Source organism: Camelina sativa, chromosome 1 (assembly GCF_030686135.1).
Source record: "Camelina sativa cultivar CO46 ecotype springtype chromosome 1, ASM3068613v1".
NCBI classification, from domain to species: domain Eukaryota; kingdom Viridiplantae; phylum Streptophyta; class Magnoliopsida; order Brassicales; family Brassicaceae; genus Camelina; species Camelina sativa.
The window spans coordinates 19759405-19781362 of NC_141880.1; the positions used below are offsets into that span (position 1 = coordinate 19759405).

Below are 21958 nucleotides of genomic sequence, written 5' to 3' on the forward strand. Positions count from 1 at the left end.
GTCAGAAGCCAGATACAAATAGACATCACTTCCCAGTCGACTCGACCACCCACTCGAGCCTGCGCTCGACCGTGTACCTGTTCGAGTCTATACTCGAGTTTGTTGATGCACAAAAGGTCAAAAGGCAAAGACAATCTTCAAAGGCCTATTGACAACATCCACAGGCTACAAAAAGGTTTGAGACATAAGCAAAGAAGAGTAGTTCATGGAGCAGCAAGATAACCATGATCATAGACCTAGACACATTGGTGCTGGAGATGCACCTAACACGCACGACCAAAGAGCTGGTATTGTGCCTCCTGCTGTGGCCAATAATAATTATGAGATCAAGAGTGGATTAATCTCCATGATACAAGCCAACAAATTTCATGGGTTGCCAATGGAGGATCCTCTAGATCACCTTGATGAGTTTGACAGGATATGTGGACTCAAAAAGATCAATGGAGTAAGTGAAGATGGCTTCAAGTTAAGGCTATTCCCATTTTTCCTTGGAGACAAAGCTCATCTCTGGGAGAAGACTCTTCCTACTGGAGCAGTAACCACATGGGATGCATGCAAGAAAGCTTTTCTGGCCAAGTTCTTCTCCAATGCAAGGACTGCTAGGTTGAGGAATGAAATTTCTGGGTTTTCTCAAAGGAATAATGAGAGCTTTTGTGAAGCGTGGGAGAGGTTTAAAGGATTCCAAACTCAGTGTCCTCACCATGGCTTCAGCAATGAGTCCCTTCTAAGCACTTTTTATAGAGGGGTGCTTCCCAAAATAAGAATGCTTCTTGATACAGCTTCAAATGACAACTTCCTCAACAAGAATGTGGACGAAGGATGGGAATTGGTTGAGAACCTTGCTTAGTCAGATGGTAATTATAATGAAGATTATGATAGAACCATAAGAATCCCCTCCACTGATCAAGAGGAAAAATACAAGCAGGATTTAAAGATGGTCAATGAGAAGCTTGACAAGATTCTCCTAAGCCAATCAAAAACCATTCACTTCATTGGTGAAGAAGAAGCTCCAGTCCAAGAAGGAGATAGGGAGTTTGCTGAGTTATGTTATATGCAGAACCAAGGAGGAGGATACAAAGGCTACAACCAAGGTGGAGGATTCAAGCAGAACAACCTCTCTTATAGGAGCACCAATGTAGCCAACCCTCAATACCAAGTCTATCCCCCTCCTCAGACTCAACAACAGAAAAACTATGCACCCAAGCAGCAGCAACAAGTGTTCCAGCCCCAATTGTGTCCCCCCCCCAGGGTTTCAGACTAACCAAGGCCAGGAACAAGACCTAAGAGCAATGATACAACAGCTGTTGATTGGGCAAACCAATGGAAAGATTGAGGAAGCTAAACAATTTGCTAAGTTGAATCAAAGGTTAACATCACAGTATAATGATCTCAATATGAAGTTTGAAGGTCTAAACTCAAGAGTGAAGTATATGGAGAACAATATAGCATCTACTTCAGCTCCAAAACCCACCCAACTCCCAGGAAAAGCAGTTCAAAACCCAAGGGAGTTTACTGCCAAAGCCATTCATATCTTTGAAGAAGAAGTCACTGAGGACAGTGAAGTTCAAGTTGGGGAGGATTGGTCATTTCTTGAAGCTCAGAGTGAAATTTGTGCAAAGCAGACTGAATCCGGTATTGCACTCGACCAGGTGCTCGAGCAAGCACTCGACCGAGTGAGTGTTCGAGTACTTACTGTCAAGCCTGCTAAGTACATCCCTCCTGCTTACAAACCGCCTCTACCATTCCCAAGACGTTTCAAGGCACATAAGCTTAAGGAATTATGGGAAATCATTGAGAAAAAAGAAATGTTGGCTTTGCAACAAGAGGAAGAGAAAGCTTTGAAGGAAGAGGTTGTGATTGAGAAACAAGAAGAAGTGATGGCCATACAAGAGATCATCATTGCTTACCAAGAAGAAGAGAGAGAACCTGCCTTGGAACAGTATGACCCATATCCTCTCTATAAGGATTTTTTGCTTGATTTATCAAAGAAGAAGGCTCAAGCTCAAGATGAGAAGGATCTTGAAGACCTTGGAGGAGTTATCATCCCAATCAAGCTTAAAGATCCAGGTCCATTCTACCTGCCTTGCACACTTAGCTATCTTCACTACAACCAGTGCTTATGTGACTTGGGAGCATCTATCAGTGTGATGCCCTATTCTATAGCACAAAAGCTTGGGCACACTAACTTCAAGTCCACCAACCTTCATATATGCCTAGCTGATGGTTCAAACAGAGATGTGGTTGGCAAGTTGGAGAATATTCCAGTCAAGATAGGAAGAGCAAGGGTTCATACAGATTTTGTGGTATTGGAGATGGACAAGGAACCTGAAGATCCTATCATCCTTGGGAGGCCATTCTTAGCCACAATTGGAGCTGTTATTGATGTTAAGGAAGGTCTTGTGACCTTGAACATTTCTGAGGGTATAGCTATGAAGTTTAACATCTATAACCCAACCAACCTTCCTACCATTGATAATCAACCTTTTACTATCAAGGACAAAGGTGGTCATGAAGGTTTAAGTGAAGTGGCAACTCCAAAGGACAATCTCTCTCTTCAAGAAGATTTTGTGGAAAACCTTAAGAGGTCAGTTCAAGAGTTGACTGGTATATTTAAGGTTCTCCAAGTCAAGCTAAACAAGAGGTTTTTGAGGAAAGCAAGACCAAGGCTCAAAATCAAGAAGAAATATGGTTTGTGTGTTAAGGGTGAGGTGATAAAGGATCAGACTCACAGTGATCAAGAAGTGCCAGGGAGGATTTCATCAAATGTATCTAAACAAAGCCTAAGAAGGCAACCAAAGTCAAACTTAGTGACTCTAAAGAAGCTCACTAGGGAGGAAGTCCCTAAGGTATCCTTTGTAAATATGGTTTATTTTCCTTGTAGTTTTGATGTGTGTTTTTTTTTTTGTGTTGGACAGGCCTTTAGGTGAGAATGTAGTTGGGTAAGGAGGGAATTAGACTTGGAGAAGGAGACTCGCAAGCCCACTTGACCTACCCACGAGAGGTACTCGACCGAGCTGGAAAGGAATTGAGGCCCATTTGATCTTCAAATCGCTAGAACGATCAAGTAGAGGGAAGAACAAGAAGAAAATTTTTGAAATTTCAAAGTTTGGTCAAGATGCTCGACCGTGTACAGTCGAGTGTGGGGTCGAGTGGCAGCAAAAAGCAGGTCAAAGATTCCCATTTCAAATTTCAAATAAATATGCTTTATTTTCTTAGTAGTTTTGATGTGTTTTCTTTTATGTTTGTGTTGGACAAGCCTTTCAATGAAAGTGTAGATGGGTATGGAGAGATTTGAACTTGGGAAAGGAGATTCGCAAGCCCACTCGACCAGCCCACGAGAGGTACTCGACCGAGTTGGCAAAGAAGTAAGGCCCACTCGATTCTCATTTCTCTAGAATGATCGAGTGGAGGGAAGAAAAAGAAGAAAAATTTTGAAATTTCAAATTTTGGTCAAGGAGCTCGACCACGTGCTGGTCGAGTGGCAGCAAAAAGCAGGTCAAAGATTCCCATTTCGAATTTGAATGGTATGGACGCTCCACCTTGTCTCCTTGTCCCCTTAGATTCTTTAAATAGAGCCTTACACGATCCTATATCTCTCACACTTTCTCATTTGCTCAAAATAACTAAAATCAAGTTTTAAAATCTCTCTCAAAGTTCATCTTTTGCTCAAGCTTAGCTCTTTTAAGTTTTTGGGTCACTAACCTATTAACCTTAAGCTTTGAGTTTATTCCCTTCAGTTCTATTCGGAAATGTCTTTAAGGATTACTAGGAAGTCTCAACAAGCGGCTGCAAGATCCATGGAACGTTGTGATGATCGCCTACAATAAAGAGGAGAAGCTGGAAGAACCACTCGACGCCCCACTCGAGCTTGCACTCGACCGAGTGGTGGTCCGAGTGGTCGATCGAGTCAGATGTCGTGTTCAAGAAATCAGTCAGTTGAGGAAGATCCTGAGAGAACTGAAAGTGACGAAGAAAGGGAGCCAACTCTTAGTGAGTTCATGAGGAGAAACAAGGCCAAGGGGAAGAGGCCAGCAGTTGGGGTTGAACAAGAGGAGATTGAAAGTGAAAGTGAGGAAGAAAGTGAAGAAGAAGAGTTAGAGGATGATGGAGAAGCAGAATCTTGTGGATTGACAAAGAGGCAACTTTATGAAGCCTTCATGAGAATGGAGTTCCTGGGAACTAGGTATCCACACAAGGAAACCATGGAGAAGCTAGCCATTGATGAAGATGTGGAGTATCTTTTTGAGAAGAGCAACCTAACCAAGTTCATGGGGCTTTGCATGGAGGGGTATAAAGAAGAAAGTTGTGAGTTTCTAGCCACAGTCAAGCTGCACACATATGCAAGGAAGGATGATGAGTTTGGAGCTGGTCATATTGCTTTCACAATCAAGGGGAAGAACTATGAGCTTTCATTGAAGAAGATAGCAAATGTGTTTGGTTTTGAAGTTGGTAGTAATAGGAACTTGATGATACCAAGAGAGGAGCTCTATGCCATTTGGGAAACCATTGGAGACAACATCACCTATTCATCCTCCAAGACCAAGAGTTCAAAGATAAGAAGCCCAATCATAAGGTACTTCCACAAGGCCTTAGCAAATACATTCTTTGCTAGGAAGGAGACTGGAAATCTCAATGAGGGTGAGCTCAAGATAATTGACATGGCTTTCAATGGAATCATCCTTGAGGCAAGAAATGGAACCATCATTCTTGGGACCACTGTGGACACTGACCTTGCAATGGTGCTCATTGACCACATGATATATTTGACAAGTTGGGTAGGCAAGTTGCAAAACAAAGGGTCAAGAGGAGCCTTAGCCATTGGAGGCATCATCACTCCAATACTACAAGCTGCCAAGGTCCCACTTAGAGGAGAGAAGGTTTTGCCAAGATGGATTGACTCAAGCTACCTCACCTCTACTCTCATATTGGCCAAGGAAATGCATCAAGGAAATCACATCTTCAACTTTGAGCTTCCAACAGTTGGAAAAAAACAGTTGATCTTACCTAACCAAAAGCTCACCACCATTCAAGAAGGAGCAAACATTGACTTTTGGCCAGCTGATGAGTTCTTGTTTGATGGGATAGTTCAACCTAGAGTTGATGAAGCTGGAGATGTACAAATGGCTGATGGGGAGGAGCAATTTTACTTTGAAGATTATGAGCCCAACCCAAGGGATAGTAGAGGAGTGAGAGAGACTAGCAAGAGGTTGACTCTCCTACAAAAGTGGAGCAAGTGGCATGGGAAGAGGTTTGATAAGCTTAAGAAGAAGGTGACCAATATGGCTAAGTCCATCAAGGGCCTAAAAAAGGAGATTGCTAAGCTGAAGAGTGCAAACTCATCTCCAAGCCATTCAAGCCCTTTGAGGAGGAGTAGCTCAACTAGAGCACTCTCAAGAATTGCAAACCCTGTGGAACCAGCTAGAGCTTCAATGTACGAGCCAAATCAGAGGAAGAGAAGTTCAAGTAGCCGAGAACAACAATTTTCGAGGCACTCGACCGGGTCACTCGAGCACCCACTTGACCGAGCACCCCAGATGCACTCGGCCGAGTTCCAGCCCAGATCACCTTATGGCTTCCCACCTCCAGCTGCTTATCCAGGATATCCAGGTTACCCTCCCATCCCACCCCAGTACTTCATGGATACAGCACTCTACCAGCAGTTCTACCAGCAACAAGGTCAGAATTTTGACATCCGCAGTCCAGCTCGACCCCCCCACTGGAGCACGTACTCGACCGAGTCCCGGTCGAATCCCATCGTCGAACTGCCCCAATCTCCACCTCCAAGTCATCAACAAGACCCCAACTACACTTTTGACAGCATGCAAGAGGATGTGGACAGTTTCTTCTCCAATCCTTAAGGTACCACAATCACCTTCCCTTGTAAATACCATTGCATTTGATGTTGTGTTTTGTTTTTGATCTTGAATCCTCTTACAAATTTCTTTCACACAGAGGACTGTGTGATTTAAGTTTGGGGGAGGGTTTGAGATAGCATTTGATGTTGTGTTTTGTTTTCTTATTTCAAATTTTTAGCATAATCATGTTAGTATTTGCATAGCATCTAAAGCATAGAAAACCCCTAAAAATTTGAAATTTTTTGCAAAAATCTTTTTAAAAAAAGAGTGTTCATGTAGTTTGCATTGCATAATAGCATCTTGTTTAGCATGTTTCATGTAGGACTGTTAATTATTTGCATTAGGGATCTATGATGAGTTTTGCCTTGTTAGCTTGTTTAATTCACTAGACTAGGATCAATGCCCAAGTTAATAGTACTTTGATGCTAGTTGAGTGGTTAGAAGCATAAGATTGAACCAAGCCTTGAATTCCTGCATTGGATTTGGTCTAAATTGAAGCATGTTGTGATTTGATGCCATTTCCTACTTATAAGAACTTAATATTGACTGTTAAATATCAATGTATGCATTGCTTTAAACTCATGGATATCATATACATATTTGGATCATCTTTCTCCTTTTTACCACTCTTGTTGATCCAAGTAGCTGATTGAATCATTAAAATCATTTTCCAATACCCTTAACCAACCCTTCTTTCAAGCCATGTTTATTCTTGAGAGTGTAAGGCCTATTTTGGGATTGAGCTTGGTAGAAAGTGTTAGGTTTGAACTGACAAGAATAATGATTTGTGTAGTTGTAGTTTGCATTTTCCAAACTAGATAGGACTAGGTGATTTCATTGTTGGGTTTAGGATTTGGTTGTTTGAAAATGAAAGAAAAGAAAAGAGGAAAAGAGAAAGAAAAGGTTAGAATCTTTAGGAGGGGAATGTGTTTAAGTAAAATCAAAATCTAGTGAAAGGATGGGAAGTAAAAAAAAAAATTTTGTTGTTGAAGATGGTTCTAGTTAAAGAAAATAAAAGAAAGAAAAGAAAAGTCTAGCAAAATGCTTATATGTCTTAAGAATAAGAAGAAAAGAGAACCATAGCAAATAAGTAAGAATCCCCCATCCCACTAGAAAGATCATATAAGAAACCTCTCCTAAGACTTAAAAATCAAAAGAGAAAAGGGTGAAAGAGAAGAGAAGAAGTTAAAGGGTAGCACTAGGATCAATTGGGATTAGATTGATAGGATAAACACTTTGGGTGCCTTTGGGTAGACAAGTTTTTGTTCTTGTATGTGTCTAAGTGTTCTTACCTTTAGCATTCTTCTAAAGCTCAATCCATTGTTATGAGAGAACCTTGATATTGATAAGCCCCACTCTAAAGAGAGACCACCATTGTCTCAAAACCTTTATCTCCAAGCCAAATGAGTTTAAGAATTGCATAGAATTGATTCATGTTCTTGATTAATGAATGTTAAAGGAAATGGTTGATTTGAGTGCATGTGGACATCTAAGGCTCAAATCAGCAAAGGTTGTGATATGCTTGTCTAGTACAACTCATTCAACTTGCATCATAGTACTAGTAACTTGGACATTGATTCTAGATGGTCTATTTGCAAGCTTTAGGAGCTCAGATCCCACTTTCAAACCTCACATACCTTCTTATGTCTTTATTATTTGCTTGAGATCAAGCAAAGACTAAGTTTGGGGGTGTTGATGTTCATATATTTCACCCTGTGTTCCCTTAATATATTCACATCTTTTGCATCCTTTACTATCCTTTTTGACCATTATTGCATAGTTTTAGGATTGTTCTTGCATTAGAGTATAGTTGCATTGCATTTGCATCTTTTCTTGCATAAACAGGTGATTTTGGAGCCTAAGGAGCATGGAAGCAATGCTGAGGAGAAGTGAAGCAATCATGAGGAGAAAGCAAAGGAGCTAAGGCTGAAGAACTAAGGTCCAGAGTCCAACTTGACTGCCCACTCGACCAGACACTCGACCGAGTGGGAGGAGCACAAGATAAGCCAACTCGACCGGTCACTCGACCGAGCACCAGGTCGAGTTGGTCGAGCCGCCTGGCTATTTTGTCTTTTAGCGTTTTTAGGGTTTCCACTACTTTTTCTATATAAGGGCTTGTACCTGCAGCCACTAAAGAGTCCAGCTTTTTAGAGAGTCAAAAACCTAGTTTTTACCTTTTTGGGAATTATTCCTTTTGCACTTTTATATTTTAGATCATTTACCTCCTTGAAGGAGAAAAACAAAGAATTCTTGGATTTTGTTGGTTTCATAACTTTCAAGATATTAAGAATTCGTGTTTGATTCCTTCTTCAATATTGTAGATCTTTGCTTTATCTATCTAATCATGCAAGTTTCATCATTTTCTGGGTTTATGACTTTGATGTTCATCATGTGTTCTTGTGAGTAGTTGCTTAGGATCTTGAGGATGGGTTAGGCTGGGTTGTGTTTGAGGTTTGTTTGATTTGGTCAAGCTTGATTGTTGTAGATCTATTCTAGGCTAGATGTACTTAATGCTGATCCTATATCTGAGAGGGTAGGATCTGATTTCAAGCCTCTTAGCATCACACCAATGTCTAAGGAGCATAGATAAGGCTAGATCTAGAGACTATCAATAGGCTTGCTAAGAGATTAGAAGTCTTGTTTGATTTTTGACATATTGCTTAATGCCTGCTTGTGTAGATTCTTTACTTTGTGAGAACAAGTCTAGAGATGCATGAGTTTGATTGTCTCTTGCCATGAGAGTGGATTAAACATGTCTTAGAAATATATGTCTAGAGATTAGCTCAAGTTGTTTGAGATTTGTTGACCAAGTTAGATGACTTCAATCATTAGTCCAGCCCATCAATCCCTCCTCAAGACCTTCCTTGTTTATTGATTTCTTAGCTTAAATCCTGTTGTTTGATCGTTGTTTGATCGTTGTTTGATTTGTTTTGGTATTGCTCTGTTTTTCTTGTGTTGCTCTATTTTGCGTATTTGTCCAGCTCGACCCTGCACTCGATTTACCCTCGATCGAGTGCTTGCTCGAGTTCCAACCCAGAACTTGTGTTTATGATTTGTGTTTGTCCTGTTTCATTCTAGTTGCATTTCTGTTGCATTCATTTAGTATCCTGTTCATTACTTACCTTGCATTAGTTCAATACTTGCATTACCATAGTTTCTATTTCTGTTTTAGCTTCATAATTGTCATAATCATTCTGTTCCATTTGCATTTAGCTCCTAGTTCTTGTAGACTCATATGCACATCTTGATTGTTCACAAACACTCAGATTGGATTGACACCTCTTATATTACAACAACATAAGGGGAATTGAAACACCCTGCCATCCATTCATTCATAAGTCATCATTCCATACATCATCACCACCATACCAAAAATATGTGTTTCAATTAGATTGTCACACATTCTGACCCTAGAAACAGTAACAAAGCTGTTAACTGCCTCGAATCAATATTTTCTCTCGCTTTTAGCCTGTTTTCTCTGTTTAAGCCTGTTTTGGGATAAAACAGGTTGAAGTGTTGTCTAAACACTCAAAATTCATCCCGAAATCTTACAGTTAGTCAAAGGCATGGGATTGTCACCCATTCTGACCCTAGAAACAGTAACAAAGCTTTTTACAATTTCGCATCAATGTTTTCTCGGTTTTAGCCTGTTTCGGGACAAAATGAGTAAAAGTGGCGTCTGAACTCTTATAATTAGTCAAATGCATTGGATTGTTACATATTTTGATCCTAGAAAGAGTAACATAGCTGTTTACTACTTGGAATCAACGTTTTCTCTCTGTTTAAGCATATTTCGGGACAAAATGGGTAAAAGTGGTGTCTAAACACTCCAAATTCAACCCGAACTCTAATAAATAGTCAAATGCATTGGATTTTTACATATTTTGACCCTATAAAGAGTAGCATAGCTGTTTACTGCTTTAAATTAATGTTTTCTCTCGGTTTTAGCATGTTTTCTCTGTTTTGGCCTATTTCGGGACAAAATAGGTAAAAGTAGTGTCTAAACATTCCAAATTTAATCCGAATTGATATAATTAGTCAAATGCATTGGATTGTTACATATTTTGACCCTAGAAAGAGCAACATAGCTGTTTACTGCTTCAAATCAATGTTTCCTCTCGGTTTTAGCCTGTTTTCTCGGTTAAAGCCTGTTTTGGGATAAAATGGGTTTAAATGTTGTCTAAACACTCCAAAATCAACCCAAAATCTTATAATTAGTCAAATGAATTGGATTGATACCTATTTTGACCCTAGAAAGAGTAACATAGCTGTTTATTGCTTGGAATAAATGTCTTCTCTTGGTTTTAGCCTTTTTTCTATGTTTAAGCATATTTCGGGACAAAATGGGTAAAAGTGGTGTCTAAACACTCCAAATTCAACCCGAACTCTAATAAATAGTCAAATGCATTGGATTTTTACATATTTTGACCCTATAAAGAGTAGCATAGCTGTTTACTGCTTTAAATTAATGTTTTCTCTCGGTTTTAGCATGTTTTCTCTGTTTTAGCCTATTTCGGGACAAAATGAGTAAAAGTGGTGTCTAAACATTCCAAATTCAGTCCGAACTCTATAATTAGTCAAATGCATTGGATTGTTACATATTTGGACCCAAGAAAGAGTAACATAGTTGTTTACTGCTTCGAATCATTGTTTTCTCTCGGTTTAAGCCTGTTTTCTTGGTTTAAGTCTGTTTTGGAATAAAACGGGTTTAATTGTTGTCTAAACACTCCGAATTCATCCTGAACTCTTACAATTAGTCAAATGAATTTGATTGTCACACATTCTGACCCTAGAAACAGTAACAAACCTGTTAACTGCCTCGAATCAATGTTTTTTTGGTTTAAGCTTGTTTTGAGATAAAACAGGTTTAAGTGTTGTCTAAACACTCCAAATTCAACCTGAACACTTACAGTTAGTCAAATGCATTGGTTTAAATGAATTTGATTGTCACACATTCTGACCCTAGAAACAGTAACAAACCTGTTAACTGCCTCGAATCAATGTTTTTTTGGTTTAAGCTTGTTTTGAGATAAAACAGGTTTAAGTGTTGTCTAAACACTCCAAATTCAACCTGAACTCTTACAGTTAGTCAAATGCATTGGATTGTCACACATTCTGACCCTAGAAACAGTAACAATGCTGTTAACTGCCTCGAATCAATGTTTTCTAGCTGTTTTAGCCTGTTTTCTCTAATTTAGCCTGTTTTGGGATAAAACGGGTTTAAGTGTTGTCTAAACACTCCAAATTAATCCCGAACTCTTACAGTTAGTCAAATGCATTGGATTGTCACACATTATGACCCTAGAAACAGTAACAAAGTTGTTTACTGCTTCGCATCATTGTTTTCTTGGTTTTAGCCTCTTTCGGGACAAAATGGGTAATAGTGGTGTCTGAACACTCCAAATTCAATCCGAACTCTTACAATTAGTCAAATGCATTTGATTGGTACATATTTTGACCCAAGAAAGAGTAGCATAGCTGTTTACTGCTTCAAATCATTTTTTCTCTTGGTTTTAGCCTGTTTTCTTGGTTTAAGGCTGTTTTGGGATCAAACGGGTTTAAGTGTTGTCTAAACACTCCAAATTCATCCCGAACTCTTACAGTTAGTCAAATGTATTGGATTGTCACACATTCTGACCCTAGAAACAGTAACAAAGCTGTTTACTGCTTCGCATCAATGTTTTCTCGGTTTTAGCCTATTTCGGGACAAAATGGGTAAAAGTGGCGTCTAAACACTCCAAATTCAACCCGAAATCTTATAATTAGTCAAATGCATTGGATTGTTACATATTTTGACCCTAGAAAGAGTAACATAGCTTTTTACTGCTTGGAATCAACGTTTTCTCTCGGTTTTATCTGTTTAAGCATATTTCGGGACAAAATGGGTAAAAGTGGTGTCTAAACACTCCAAATTCAACCCGAACTCTAATAAATAGTCAAATGCATTGGATTTTTACATATTTTGACCCTATAAAGAGTAGCATAGCTGTTTACTGCTTTAAATTAATGTTTTCTCTCGGTTTTAGCATGTTTTCTCTGTTTTAGCCTATTTCGGGACAAAATGAGTAAAAGTGGTGTCTAAACATTCCAAATTCAGTCCGAACTCTATAATTAGTCAAATGCATTGGATTGTTACATATTTGGACCCAAGAAAGAGTAACATAGTTGTTTACTGCTTCGAATCATTGTTTTCTCTCGGTTTAAGCCTGTTTTCTTGGTTTAAGTCTGTTTTGGAATAAAACGGGTTTAATTGTTGTCTAAACACTCCGAATTCATCCCGAACTCTTACAATTAGTCAAATGAATTCGATTGTCACACATTCTGACCCTAGAAACAGTAACAAACCTGTTAACTGCCTCGAATCAATGTTTTTTTGGTTTAAGCTTGTTTTGAGATAAAACAGGTTTAAGTGTTGTCTAAACACTCCAAATTCAACCCGAACTCTTACAGTTAGTCAAATGCATTGGATTGTCACACATTCTGACCCTAGAAACAGTAACAATGCTGTTAACTGCCTCGAATCAATGTTTTCTAGCTGTTTTAGCCTGTTTTCTCTAATTTAGCCTGTTTTGGGATAAAACGGGTTTAAGTGTTGTCTAAACACTCCAAATTAATCCCGAACTCTTACAGTTAGTCAAATGCATTGGATTGTCACACATTATGACCCTAGAAACAGTAACAAAGTTGTTTACTGCTTCGCATCATTGTTTTCTTGGTTTTAGCCTCTTTCGGGACAAAATGGGTAATAGTGGTGTCTGAACACTCCAAATTCAATCCGAACTCTTACAATTAGTCAAATGCATTTGATTGGTACATATTTTGACCCAAGAAAGAGTAGCATAGCTGTTTACTGCTTCAAATCATTTTTTCTCTTGGTTTTAGCCTGTTTTCTTGGTTTAAGGCTGTTTTGGGATCAAACGGGTTTAAGTGTTGTCTAAACACTCCAAATTCATCCCGAACTCTTACAGTTAGTCAAATGTATTGGATTGTCACACATTCTGACCCTAGAAACAGTAACAAAGCTGTTTACTGCTTCGCATCAATGTTTTCTTGGTTTTAGCCTATTTCGGGACAAAATGGGTAAAAGTGGCGTCTAAACACTCCAAATTCAACCCGAAATCTTATAATTAGTCAAATGCATTGGATTGTTACATATTTTGACCCTAGAAAGAGTAACATAGCTTTTTACTGCTTGGAATCAACGTTTTCTCTCGGTTTTATCTGTTTAAGCATATTTCGGGACAAAATGGGTAAAAGTGGTGTCTAAACACTCCAAATTCAACCCGAACTCTAATAATTAGTCAAATGCATTTGATTGTTACATATTTTGACCCTATAAAGAGTAACATAGCTGTTTACTGCTTTAAATTAATGTTTTCTATCGGTTTTAGCATGTTTTCTCTGTTTTAGCCTATTTCGGGACAAAATGGGTAAAAGTGGTGTCTAAACATTCCAAATTCAATCCGAAATCTTATAATTAGTCAAATGCATTGGATTGTTACATATTTTGACCCTAAAAAGAGCAACATAGCTGTTTACTGCTTCTAATCAATGTTTCCTCTCGGTTTTAGCATGTTTTCTCGGTTTAAGCGTGTTTTAGGATAAAATGGGTATAAGTGTTGTCTAAACACTCCAAAATCAACCCAAACTCTTATAATTAGTCAAATGCACTGGATTGATACATATTTTGACCCAAGAAAGAGTAGCATACCTGTTTACTGCTTTGAATCAATGTTTTCTTGGTTTTAGCCTGTTTTGGGATAAAACGGATTTAAGTGTTGTCTAAACACTCCAAATTCATCGCGATCTCTTACAATTAGTCAGATGCATTGGATTGTTACATTTTTTGACCCAAGAAAGAGTAACATAGTTTTTTACTGCTTCGAATCAATGTTTTCTCTCGGTTTTTGAGATAAAATGGGTTTAAGTGTTGTCTAAACACTCCAAATTCATCACGATCTCTTATAATTAGTCCAATGCATTGGATTGTCACACATTCTGACCTTAGAAACAGTAACAAAGCTATTAACTGCTTAGAATCAATGTTTGGGATCAAACGGGTTTAAGTGTTGTCTAAACACTCCAAATTAATCCCGAACTCTTACAGTTAGTCAAATGAATTGGATTGTCACAAATTCTGACCCTAGAAACAGAAACAAACCTGTTAACTTCCTCGAATCAAAGTTTTCTTGCTGTTTTAGCTTGTGTTCTCTGTATAAGCCTATTTTGGGATAAAACGGGTTTTAGTGTTGTCTAAACACTCCAACTTAATCCCGAACTCTTACAGTTAGTCAAATGCATTGGATTGTCACACATTATGACCCTAGAAACAGTAACAAAGTTGTTTACTGCTTTGCGTCATTGTTTTCTCGGTTTTTGCCTGTTTCGGGACAAAATGGGTAAAAGTTGTGTCTAAACACTTCAAATTCAACCCGAACTCTTATAATTAGTCAACTGCATTGGATTGTTACATATTTTGACCCAAGAAAGAGTAGCATAACTGTTTACTGCTTCAAATCAATGTTTTCTCTTGGTTTTAGCATGTTTTTTTGGTTTGAGCCTGTTTTGAGATAAAACGGGTTTAAGTGTTGTCTAAACACTCCAAATTCATCCCGAACTCTTACAGTTAGTCAAATGCATTAGATTGTCACACATTCTGACCCTATAAACAGTAATAAAGCTATTAACTGCCTCGAATCAATGTTTTCTAGCTGTTTTAGCCTGTTTTCTCTGTTTAAGCCTGTTTTGGGATAAAATGGGTTTAAGTGTTGTCTAAACACTCCAAATTAATCCCGAACTCTTACAGTTAGTCAAATGCATTAGATTGTCACACATTATGACCCTAGAAACATTAACAAAGTTGTTTACTGCTTCGCATCATTGTTTTCTCGGTTTTAGCCTGTTTCGGGACAAAATGGGTAATAGTGGTGTCTAAACACTCCAAATTCAACCCGAACTCTTACAATTAGTCAAATGCATTGGATTGGTACATATTTTGACCCAAGAAAGAGTAGCATAGCTGTTTACTGCTTCAAATCAATGTTTTCTCTCGGTTTTAGCTTGTTTCATTGGTTTAAGCCTGTTTTGGGATAAAACAGGTTTAAATGTTGTTGAAACAAAAACTTTTTCAAGTATCTACTTATGAATGAATGAATGATGCAATCAAACAAACAAACATAAGTATGAATGATCAGAATGTAATGCAAGGTGTTTCAATTCCCTTATGATGTTGTAGCATAAAGGATGTCAATCCATATAGAGTGTGATATGTAAGCAGTCAAGATGTGATCAATGCATTCAAGTTAAGCCAAATATCAAGTTGATTTGTTTCTAACAACCTAATGACAATAATGAAATGCAATGAACTAAGGCAACTTAAGACAATACTAATGCTGAATTAAACTGTAGAACAAGTGCAATAAACAAGACTAAGCAGAATTAACTAATAAGCAGAAGAAAACATGAAAAGAACAATGCATAAGCAAGAAAGTAAAATGGAGCTCGACCTAGCACTCGGTCGAGTGCATGGTCGAGTTGACAAGCGAATGAACAGAAACAGAGCAAATAATGAAAACAGAGCAAACAGCAAGCAATTAACAATACTTAAACAGGGAAATCAATAAACAAAGAAAATCCTAAGGATGGATTCATGGGATGGACTCAAGCTATGGCTATCTAAATTGGTCAACAAACCTCAATCAACAATGAGCTATCTCTAGACAATGATCTTTTAATACATGTTAATCCATTCTCATGACAATAACAATCAAGCCAAGATACTTCTTAGACCTAGTTCTCACTAGCTATTACATATCAAAGCAGGCATTAAAACCCATATCATCAATGTCAAAAATCACTTTAAACATCTAATCTCTTAGCATGCTTCATGATAATCTCTAGCATTAGCCTTATCTAACAACTTAGACATTGGTGTGATGCTAAGAAGCTTAAGATCTATCCTTACCCTGTCAGTATAAGAATAGCATAGAGCATATCTAATCTAGAAGAGATATATAGCAATCAAGCTTGACCAATCTAAACAACCATAACCTTTACCCAGCCTAATCATCATGAAGAACACAAACCCAGAAATTAATGAAACTATCATGACTAGAAAGATGAGATAAAGATGAACAATATTGAACAAAGAAGTGAAAGCAAATATTCAACAGATTCAAAGTTATCAAGGTTACAAATTTGTGAAAATCTAGAGAAAAGATAAGAGATGATGCAATAAAGTAAAAGAAGCTAAAAATGGCAAAAACTAGGTTATGAGGTGTCTACATGGTCTCTAGGGTCTCACCCCTTTCGGCCACAAGTGCCAGTACACATATATATAATAAAGAGAGAGAAGCCCTAGTTAGCTAGAGGACAAAACAGGGAGGCGGCGGTCAGCTCGACCATGTGCTCGGTCGAGTGCATGGTCGAGTGGTTGGTCCGTCAAGTAGCTTCAGTCTTCGATCTGGCATGATATCTGTTATGTAAAATCCGTATAACTCTGGCGAAACACCTCCGATTGACTTGCAACCACCGGCATTAGAAACATAACTCAATTTCCTAAAACTCTCATGAAGGATGCAGAAGCTGAATCGCAACGGAAGATCTTCATTCGGATCGATCTTTGAGGAGCTCGATATATTCATCCGACCGAGTACTCGACCGTGTGCATGCTCGAGTGCTGTGGTCGAGTGGAATTCCGAACCTTCCTGATATTCCCTATCCTCTTGTTTAGCTCCAGAAATAACAGCAAGTCCTTCCTTACCGTTTTAGAGCTCCATAATACCTAATAATACTCCAAATGCATAAATGTATGCAATGCATGCTTCTAAACATCCTAAGTGCATATTTGGACAGAAATGGTGATAAAAACTAAGTAATCACTTCTATATGATGCAAAAAATGAACTAAACAAGGCCTAAAATATGGTAAAATAAAGTGACATCAACACCCCCAAACTTAGTCTTTGCTTGCCCTCAAGCAAATAAACAAGACATAAGTAGGAAGGTGAGGTTTGAAAGTGGGATCTTAGATCCTAACAACTTACTAATGAGCTACATAGAATCAATGTCCAAGTTACTAGTACTATGATGCAAGGTGAATTAGTTGTACTGAAAAACTTTAGACAAACCTATCACAACCTCTACTGATTCAAGCCTTAGATATCCACATGCATTCAGATCAATCATTTCCTTTAACATTCATTAGGCAAGAACATGAATCAGATTGTGCAATGTTTAAACTCATTTGGCTTGGAGATAAAGGTTTAGAGACAAGGATGATCTCTCTTTAGAGTGGGGCTCATTAAGTCAAGGTTCTCTCATAAAAAAAAAATGGATTGAGCTTTAGAAGAAAGCTAAAAGTAAGAACTAATAGACACATACAAGAACAAAACCTTGTCTACCCAAAGGCACCCAAAGTGTTTGATCCTAACATTCTAATCCCAAATGGTCCTAATTCTACCCTTTGTCTTCTTCTCTCCTCAAGTACCCTTTTTCTCTTTTTGTTTTTAAGCCTTAGGAGAGGTTTCTTATTTGAATCAACTAGTGGAATGGGGACTTCTTTCTAATTGATATGGTTCCCTTTTCTTCTTAATCTTTAAGACATAAAAGCTTTTTGCTAGATTCTTCTTTTCTTTCTTTCTTTTCTTTGGTTAGAACCATCTTCAACAATCTTTATACTTCCCATTCTTTCACTAAAGCTTAAATTCTCTTAAACACATTCCCCTCCTAAAGACTCTAACCTTTTCTTTCTTTCTTTTTTTTCTTTTCTTTTCTTTTCTTTTTTTCAAAACAACCAAGTCCCAAACCCAACAATTAAACCACTGATGTTCATATATTTTACCTTGTTTTCCCTTAGTTTATTCACAACTTTTGCATCTTTTGCTATCCATTTAGGCCATTATTGTGTAGCTTTAGGACTAATCATGCATTAGAGTATAGTTGCATTGCATTTGCATCTTTTCATGCATAAACAGGTGATTTTGGAGCTTAACGAGCATGGAAGCAATGCTGAGGAGAAGTGAAGCAATCCTGAGGAGAAAACAAGAGAGTTAAGGCTGTAGAATCAAGGTCCGGAGTCCAACTCGACCGCACCACTCGACCACCACTCGACTGTGTGCTGAGAAGGACTCGACCAAGTGGAGAATGCACGAGAGAAGCCAGCTCGACCAGCCACTCGACCGAGCACTGGTCGAGTTGACCAAGCCGTTGACTGCTTTGACTTTTTGTATTTTTAGGGCTTCCACCTCATCTCCTATAAAAAGCCCTTGTACCTGCAGCCACCAAAGAGTCCAGCTTTTTAGAGAGTCTAAAACCTAGTTTTTACCTTTTTTAGATATTATTCCTTTTGCACTTTTCTTTTATTTTAGATTTTGTACTTGTTTGAGAGAGAAAGACTAGATTCTTATATTTTGTTTGTTTCATAACTTTCAAAGTATTAAGATTTCGAGTTTTATTCCTTCATCAATATTGTAGATCTCTGTTTCATCTTTCCAATGATGCAAGTTTCATTATTTTCTGGGTTTTTGACATATTTCACCATGTGTTCTTGTGAGTAGTTTGTTTAGGACCTTGAGGATGGGTTAGGCTGGGTTGATCTTGTGGTTTGTTTGATTTGGTCAAGCTTGATTGTTGTAGATCTCTTCTAGGCTAGATGATCTTAATGCTGATCCTATATCTGAGAAGGTAGGGTTTGATTTCAAGCATCTTAGCATCACACCAATGCCTAAGGAGCGTAGATAAGGCTAGATCTAGAGCTTACCATTAGGCTTGCTAAGAGATTAGAAGTCTTGTTTGGTTTGAGATGTATTGCTTAATGCCTGCTTGTGTAGATTCTTTTTTTTGTGAGAACAAGTCTAGAAATGCATTGGTTTGATTGTTTCTTGCCATGAGAGTGGATTAAACATGTCTTAGAATAGTATGTCTAGAGATCAGCTCAATGTTTGCTTGAGATTTGTTGACCAAGTTAGATAACCACAATGATTAGCTCAGCCCATGAATCCCTCCTCAAGGCCTTCTTTGTTTATTGAAATCTTAGTCTAAATATCATTGCTTGCTTGTTGTTTGATAGTTTTAGCATTGCTCTGTTTTTCTTGTGTTGCTCTGTTTTCACGTTTAAGTCTAGCTCGACCATGTACTCGACCTACACTCGGTCGAGTGCTGCTCGAGTTCATCCCCAGAACTTGTGTTTTTGATTTGGGATTGTCTTGTTTCATTCCTGTTTCATTTCCATTGCATTCACGTAGTTTCCTATTCATTACTTGTCTTGCATTAGTTCATTAGCATAGTGTCTATCCCTGTTCTAGTTTCATTATAGCTTTAATTTGTCTGTTCTATTTGCCTTTAGTATCTTGTTCTAGTTGTTTTTACTTTCTGCATTTCTTATCTCATTTTAGGATTGTTAGTGACAAACAATCTTTACAATTGGCTTGACTTAGACTCATATGCATATCTTAATTGTTCACAATCACTCAGATAGGATTGACACCTCTTATACTGCAACTGCATAAGGGGAATTGAAACACCCTGACTTCTATTCATTCCATACATCATCATTCCATACATCATTCATTCATACACCACAAAGAAAGTCAGTTTCAACCACCTAGTCCTATCTAGTTTGAAAATTGCAAACTAGAACTACACAAGGCTTTACTCTTGTCAGCTCAAACCTAACACTTTCTACCAAGCTCAATTCCAAAAAGGCCTCACACACTCAAGAATAAACATGGCTTGAAAGAAGGGTTGGTTAAGGGTAGGAGAAACTGATTTAAAAGTGAAATCAGCTATTTGGATCAACAAGAGTGGTAAAAAGGAAAAAGATGATCCAAATATGTGTATGGTATCCATGAGTTTAAAACAATGCACAACCAGATAATTACAACTCAATATTAGGTTCTTATAAGTAGGAAATGACATCAAATCACAACATGCTTCCATTTAGACCAAAATGCAATATAGGAATTCATGGCTTGGTTCAATCTTATGTTTCTAGCTCACTCAACTAGCATCAAAGTACTATTAACTTGGGCATTGATCCTAGTCTAGCTAATTTAAACAAGTTAAAAAGGCTGAACTCATCATAGATCCCTAATGCAAATATGAAACAGTCCTACATGAAACATATTAACAAGATCCTAATATGCAATGCAAACTACATGAACACTCTTTTTTTTGTAAAGATTTTTGCAAAAATTTTCAAATTTTCAGGTTTTTCTATGCCATAGATGAAATACAAGTACTAACATGATTATGCTAAAAATTTGAAATAAGGAAACAAAACACAACATCAAATGTCATCTCAAACCCTCCCCCAAACTTAAATTACACAGTCCCTTGTGTAAGAAAAATTTGGAAAAGGATTTAAGTGTTGGGTTTAGACGGAAGCAAAGAGAACAATTTGAGAGAGATTGAGTGAACTATGTAGAGAGAAGTGAGAAAACATATGATTCCATTAGTATATTCATTACAATGTCGGCTAAGAACTATAAATAGCAAGGAAAGAAACTAGGGCAACCCTCTATTACACTCGACAACTTGTTGATAGGGACATAAAGGAAGGAGTGGGTAGATCCCAAGGATGATAGTGACATGACTTGGTTTCCTTAAGGGAGGCGACCGTGACCTTATCCTCCAACGGCTTTATTGTGTCTTCGAGATCCTTCTAATGGGCTTTGCTAAGTAGTCCAGCCTCGCCTCTTCTCATTTCATTTGATATAGCTCGGCCTTATTGGTAAGTGTACGGACGGGCATACGGACGGCCGTACGGACACCTTCAAGTCTCGAGTGTCTTATTGATCAATACTCCCCCTCAAGCTTAGCCAAGTGGAATGGCTAAGCTTGGAACCCGCGAGAGACCACCTCGTTAAAAACCTTAACATGGAAAACCACATGGGAGAAAACCATGTTAAGGAAAAGAGTGTGATCTCCACGGGTTAGAGGAGTTCATTCATGGATGTGTAGGGTCTACTAGTCCAAGTTTTCTGGAGATGTATTCGCAAATCTGTGGACTAGTAGCCTTTGTGAAGATGTCTGCCAATTGCTCTTGGCTTGGCGTGTAACATGGTAGGATCACCCCCTCTTCTATCTTCTCTCGTACCTTATGGCAATCTACCTCAATGTGCTTAGTTCTTTCATGAAATACCGAGTTGGTTGCTATGTGTATTGCGGCCTTGTTGTCACAATGCATGGTGATCGGTCTTTCAGTCTCTACTCCAATGTCCTTGAGATGACCTTTGAGCCATGTAAGCTCGTTGGTGAGCTTCTTCATGGCCCTATATTCTGACTTGGCGCTTGATTGAGACACAACCTTTTGTTTCTTCGACTTCCAAGTGACTAGGTTCCCTCCAATGAACGTGCAATACCCTGTGGTGGATCTCCGGTCAGTTGTATCACCTGCATAGTCCGCGTCACAATAGCCCACGAGTTCAGTGTCGTTGTTCTTCCCCATCCAGATGCCTTGGCCAGGACTTCCCTTGAGATAACAAAGAATTCGTTTGAGCGTTTGCCAATCAAACTTTGTTGGAGCCTTCATGTGTTGGCTGACTTGGTTTACTGCATAGCAAAGATCCGGTCTTGTGATTGTAAGGTAGATGAGCTTTCCCACAAGCCTACGATATCTGCCCACATCCTCATATGGCTCAGCCAACTTGGTTACATTCTGCATCTCCCCCTTTCGCTTGACCTGGTAACCTTCTTCAAGGGGTGTAGGAGCCGGTTTGGCTCCCAGCTTGCCAATTTCACGGAGAAGATCAAGGGCATACTTCCGTTGAGAGAGAAACAGCCCCTCCGGTGATCGAGAAATTTCAATGCCAAGGAAGTACTTGAGCTCTCCTAGATCCTTAATATCAAAGGTGGAGTGAAACAGAGCCTTAGTGGTAGAGATCCCATCGCGGTCATCGCCAGTGATGATTATGTCATCAACGTAGACAAGAACGACCACTCGACCATTCTTAGTCCGAAGAGTGAAGAGAGTGTGGTCGGCTTCAGAACGCTTGAAGCCATGCGTGCAAAGTGTGGAGCTAAGTTTGTGGTACCACGCCCTAGGGGACTGCTTCAAGCCGTAGATGGCCTTGCGGAGGCGAAGAACTTTGCCCGGAGCGACTG

At 38.6% G+C, this 21958-nt stretch overlaps 1 non-coding gene across 1 annotated transcript; it reads right to left on the bottom strand.

Annotated features, from left to right (window-relative positions):
* Positions 1 to 601: 601 nt before the first annotated feature.
* LOC147950135 (small nucleolar RNA R71) lies at positions 602 to 708 on the bottom strand. Its single transcript, XR_015565222.1, has one exon. It is a non-coding gene; the product is annotated as a small nucleolar RNA R71 (small nucleolar RNA).
* Positions 709 to 21958: the final 21250 nt, after the last annotated feature.